Raw genomic sequence first — 6,000 nt, 5'->3', positions numbered from 1 at the left:
AGAATGAGAGTCTTATGGGAGACTCCACAAGAGGCACCAAATGATGGGTTTATGGAATAGAATACTCTACATGGACGAAATGAATAAGGAAAGCATTTACTGCTTATTTACAAAGTGCAGGAAATCAAAGAAACCAAAGTCTCTGCTCTCAGAGGTTAGCCTCTCTTGGGAGAATACAAAGTAAATTAGGGGGAAAAGCTGGCAATCAAGCATGGGATTAGAGAGGGATGGGGGACAGCTTGTGCAAAGGTAGGAATGGGAAATGCACTTTCTCATGTGGCCTAGAAGGCCGAAGCATTTCAACAGAAGAGACTTAGTGATTTTGGTGATTTTTTTTTTTTTAGCAGCTGGTCCAATTAGTTCGGAACAGAGAATGTAAGAGGGTAATTGTGAAATATAACTGGAAGGTAACTTGAAGCCAAATTTGGAGGAGTGATCACACTTGTTTTAAGCCTAGAGAGATGTTTTCTTAGGTACAGTGATAATGCAGATGACTTTGTATGTAAGGGAAAACTTCCTAAGCTGAGTCCCCTCTGGGGTTAGTACTGAATTTCTTATCAGAGAAGGTTTTTCAAGTAGAGATTTGAAGTTTTAGACAGAATTCATGACTTAGGGACAGAATAGAAGAAATGACTTCTGACTTCCTTCCAAATGCTGCTCAATGGAGGCATTACAGAAGAAAAAACAGTGGCAAATGATTGGACAGTGAGGAGAAATTTTAAGCCTGACACTGATGATTAAGGGAACTGTATTCAACAGAGCAGGAAACTGAGGGCCAGGAAGGCATTTTGTGAAATTATTCCGACCATTTGAAAGCAACCTCAGGAAAAGGGCAGAATTTTGGTAGGATTTATTTAGAGGAAAGGGAGAGAAGTTCTCATTTTCCATTTTCATATTTTTAAAAAAATGGATTTAGAAACAAAGGACCTGGATTCATATCCCAGATCTACCACTTGCTTCTCTGATCTCAGTTAAAGGTATGTCCCGAAGGGCCTCATCTGGAAAACGGTGATGGGGAAGGGAAGGACATTTAGATTTTCTCTGAGGCATTTTCCAGCTCTAAATCTGTGGTTTCTTCATATGGAAAAAGACTTGCTCTTTTTGGCCACAGAAACAGAAGAATGATTTATCAATGGAAGATATAACTCCCTCAATAGGAGCATGGTGAATGGATTGCTTCAAGAAGTTCACTCTAACTAGAGGTTTTTGAGGAAATGTCTGATTATCACTTATTTAATTTTTAGTCAATTCAATTATCATGGGAATTCTTTTTCAGTTGTGGAATTAGCCTAAATAGGCACTGAGGTCCATTATAAACCTGACATTCTATGATACTCAACATTTTTGAATTTTAAAATTTATTTTCCACTTCTGCAACCTGTAATTATCACATAAAATAGAGTTATAGGCACTGAGTAAGCACTATCATTTCTATTTTTCTTCTGACTGAACTTGATTTCATCTATATGAAACTTTCATTAATGAGAGACATTATCAATAAAGCTGACTAGTTCCTCTATAATTTATAATCTGAAAAATAAAAAAATAATAAGAAATTCCCATTAAGGAACTTGCCTAAGATAATACAATATATAGTATGGGATCTGAACTCAAGGCTTCTGCCTCTAGTAATAATTTTCTGTCTGCTACACCATGGTGATCCCCCAAGAAGTAGAGAGATATTTAATTGGGAAAAAACTTTTAAAGAAAAATGCCATTTGCTAGGAAGGTTTGGATAGAACTCGACTACAGGAATCCTTCCTCTCTTTTATCTGTAATAAGTTTTCTTACTGGCACTATGACTTGAAAGAATTAAGCCAACTGTGCCATCCTAGTCAGAGAGTATCGCGTTCATCAAGAAGGGAATTCTAAGACAGGAAAAAATGAGGTTGCTCACTCCTTAATTAAACCAAAATTTGATTAACATCTTCCTTCCATCATTTAGCCTAGTAAAAGCTTTTTTGAGCTTAGCTACAAACTTAGCTAATGACTGGATTACCTCTAGTTACAGGCACCTCATGGAATTATAAAAAGTAGCTTGCCTTCAATTGTGTCCTCTATTACCTTAATTTTGTAGCAATGTGGGCTGACTCTAAAGGTCTTCAGCTTGCATGATAAACTGAATATCTTTTAAAGTTAAATTTATCTTAAAATATTTCTTTTAGTTTGGCTTCATATTCTAAGGCAAGAAAAGTGATACCTAAAGAACTGTGACAGCACCTTTGATACAAGGTGAGAATCGGGGAAATACAAGGAGATATATATGAAGAAAGACAGAAAATCGGATTTTGGCCCACTCTCTAAATCTTTCTTTAAATATACTACTTTCTTCTATGAAAGCCTTTCTCCTCCTTTCAAAACAATTTTCTCTGACCCAACCATCCCCATAAGCTCTCCTCCTTTTCACAGGAAAATATCTAGAAAAAGACTTGCATCCTTCAAGCTCTAACAATCTGGGCTCTGACCCCACTATTCAGCAGAAACTGCTTTCTTCAAGCTTACCAACAATCTCTTTAATTGCTAAATTTTTTCTGATCTTTTCTCAGTTGCCACTATCATCAACTTTTAATGATCTTAGCAGTTTTTAATTACAAATAGTATTTATATAGTGCTTTAGGTTAACAAAATGCTTTATAAATAATTAATTCATTTTACCCCCATTTTGCAAATGAAGAAACTGAGGTTCAGAGATTAAGTGACTTGCTACTTGTCACAAAACTACTAAGTGTCTAAGATTGGGTTTACACTTGGCTCTTTCTGACTCCATTCTATCCATTGTGCCATCAAAGCTGCTTCATTAGCTCTACAGATGACCCTCAAATCTTTACCAAGCTCGTTACCAACCCTAATCTTTACCAAGCTCCAGGATCACATCACCAAATGACCAGTAAACATCTCCACTTGAATGTCCCAGAGACTATCAAAACCCCGAAGTTCCATATTGGATCTTATTTTTCCTGTTCCATATGCCAATCCACTCTCCAAATTTTTCTCTCTTAAGATGAACAACATTCTTCCAATCATATAGTGCCAAAGCTTCAGAGCATCTTTTCTCATTTTCTCAAATTTCTCTCATACAAAATCAGTTACCAAGCTTTGTCCATTCTATCTTTCAACTGTCAACTCTCCACCCTAACTCAAATTAAGAAACATTAAGCACCTTCTAGGTGCCAGGAACTGTGTTGAGGATATATAGAAAGAGGTAGCCCCTGCTTTCAAGGAGTCATGAAAATAACTGTTTTAATGATAACTATGTTATATGAGATATGACATGTTATACATGTGTTTATACATATATATGTATATGTGATATATGTGATAAATGATTACAATAAGAAGGCACAAGAATTAAGAGGATGGGGAAATGCTTCTTGGAAGAACACTAGGAGGTATAGGTGAGGAGGAAGAGAATTCCTGGCAGGGGAGGTTAGAAAACATGGAACTGGGAGATGGGACAATCATATGTAAAGAACAGCAAGGAGATGAACATCACTAGATCTTAAGAGTACATGGAAGGGAGTAAGGTAAAATAAGACTGGAAATGTTGAAAAGAGCCAGATTATAATGGTCTTTAAAAGTTAAAAATAGGATTTTATATTTGAACCTTAAGGTAGTAAGAGTCACTGGAGTTGACTGAATATAGGGAGGAACATGGTCAGTTTGGAAAGAACAACATGGCAGCTAAGTAAAGAATGGATTAGAGGAAAAGAGATTGAAGCAGGCAGGTGAACCAAAAGATGACTTTAGTTGTTCAGGTTTGAGGTAGCGAGGGCCTGAATTAAGGTGGTGGCAGTGTCAGAGAGGGCCTGTAAAGGTAGCACTGAGAGGGCTTGGCAACTGATTGGAAGAGAGAAGTTAGGAGCCTGGATGAGTAAGAAAGGTGAAACTAGCTCAACTAAAAGGGAAGGTAGGAAGAAGAGTTTAGGGATGGAAATAAGTTCAGTTTTAAACATTTAAAACATCTATGGAAATTCATTTCAACATGCTCAACAAATATTTGAAGATATAAGCCAGGAAGTAGATAAAAGATGCAAAAATCATCTGCACAGAGATGACTGTTGAATCCATGGCAGCTAATGAGATCACTAAGTGAAATAATATAGAAAGAGAAAAGTACACTCATGATTAGAGAGCAAGAATTAGATAAAATCATCCAATAAAAGAGACTGGGAAGTAATTTAGGAGGTAGTAGTATATCACCAAAACCTAGAAATGAGAACATCAAAGAGAACAGTGTTACCAACAAATCAGATGCTGCAAAGGTCATTAAAGATGAGGGACTGAGAAAAGGTTTTAGATTTGTTAAGAAATTATTGGTAAAGTTCCAATGATCTTGTGATGAAGAGAGTTACCCATACCCAGAGAGAGAAGCGTGGGAACTGAATGTGGTTCACAACATAGAATTTTCACTCTTTTTGTTGTCTGTTTGCTTGCATTTTATTTTCTTTCTCATATTTTTTCCATTTGATTTTTCTTGTGCAGCAAAGTAATTGTATAAATATGTATGTATAAGTTGCATTTAACACATTTCTACCAGTCAACAACATTTCTAACACATGGATTAATTACCATCTAAGGGAGGGGGAGGGGAGGGAAAATTGGAGCACAAGGTTTTGCAAGGGTTAATGCTGAAAAAATATCCATGCATATGTTTTGAAAATAAAAAGTATCTACTTATCTGATGGTGTTCACCTTACTACACCCTACTCTCCAAGTAAAATATAAGCTCCTTGAAGGAAGCTCACTGGAGTCTTGGTAAAGTGCTTGATGGATAGGATTAGATTATTTGCATTAAGCATTAGGTCTGATTAGAGTAGTTTCATGTTATTCTGAGAAGGCAAGAAGCCTTAATTACTAATCTAAGAAAAGACAAACCAAGTTGAACATTGAGCTATGAAAACTAACAAAAAGAACCTAAAAGACTAAGAATCTCAATTATAGCAAGGATACAGGAGACTTGCAGTGAACTATGTATCTGCAGCATAACACAACACGTTTGTGGCTTCCTAGATTGAAAATAGGGCAGCTAGGTAGCAGCATGGATAGACAGCTGGACCTATAAGCATGAAGATCTGAGTTTAAATTTAGCTTCACTTCACTCACTGGCTATGTGGCCCTGGGCAATCCATTCTATCCGGTTTGCCTCAGTCTGCTCATCTGTAAAAATAAATGAGAGCAGGACATGGCAAGGAAAACACCAAAGGGTCAGATACAACTAGAAAATTACTAAATGAGACTGAAATAATAATAATACCTTTTTACCCATGTTATCAGCATGGAAAAAGTACTGAAGAAATGGACGAAGTATGTCAAAGAAGAAACAAAGAGGCAGAGTTAGATGTAGAGTCTTGAAATATGACACAAAGAGAAAAAATTTATCTGTAGTCTGGCAGATATGAACAGGAAAGGGAAGGAGAAAACAAACTATCTACAGATATGTCAAACCTAATTAATGAGCAGTAATTGTATTCTAAGAATAATCCTGAGCCTTAGAAAGACAAAATGCAGTCTTAAAGACCAGTGTGACTTAAGTATAAAAGGGCAATACCAGATAAACTTTATTGCTTTGGAGACAGGAATGATGAATCTCTAAAAAATTAAAGATTTGAGTCACCCAAAGAGCAACAGAGAAGCACATGGTTAACATGAATCAGCTCTAAAATAAAGGATGAGCCAAATAGCGAATGTCCCTAAGAAAATCCAGAATTTTTTTCTCCTTAAGACTTGAAAACCTGATATCTATTACTTCCCAAATGGACTACAACAGCCTTCTACCTGGTTTCTCCTCTCCAATCCATTCGCTGCTCAATTATTATACTAAAATACAAATCTGACTGTAATACTCCCCTGATCAAGAAGCTTCACTGGTTTCCCACTGGATGATCAAATTAAAACACAAACTCTTCCATATTAGTTAAAGCTTCTCCCCATTTATTAAGTATATTATGTCTCCTTTTCATATTCTATATTCCAGCCAAACTGGCCTCCTCCTCCTCATAT

The sequence above is a fragment of the Sarcophilus harrisii genome, chromosome 5 (assembly GCF_902635505.1).
Source record: "Sarcophilus harrisii chromosome 5, mSarHar1.11, whole genome shotgun sequence".
NCBI lineage: Eukaryota > Metazoa > Chordata > Mammalia > Dasyuromorphia > Dasyuridae > Sarcophilus > Sarcophilus harrisii.
Note: the sequence above shows the minus strand (reverse complement) of the source record.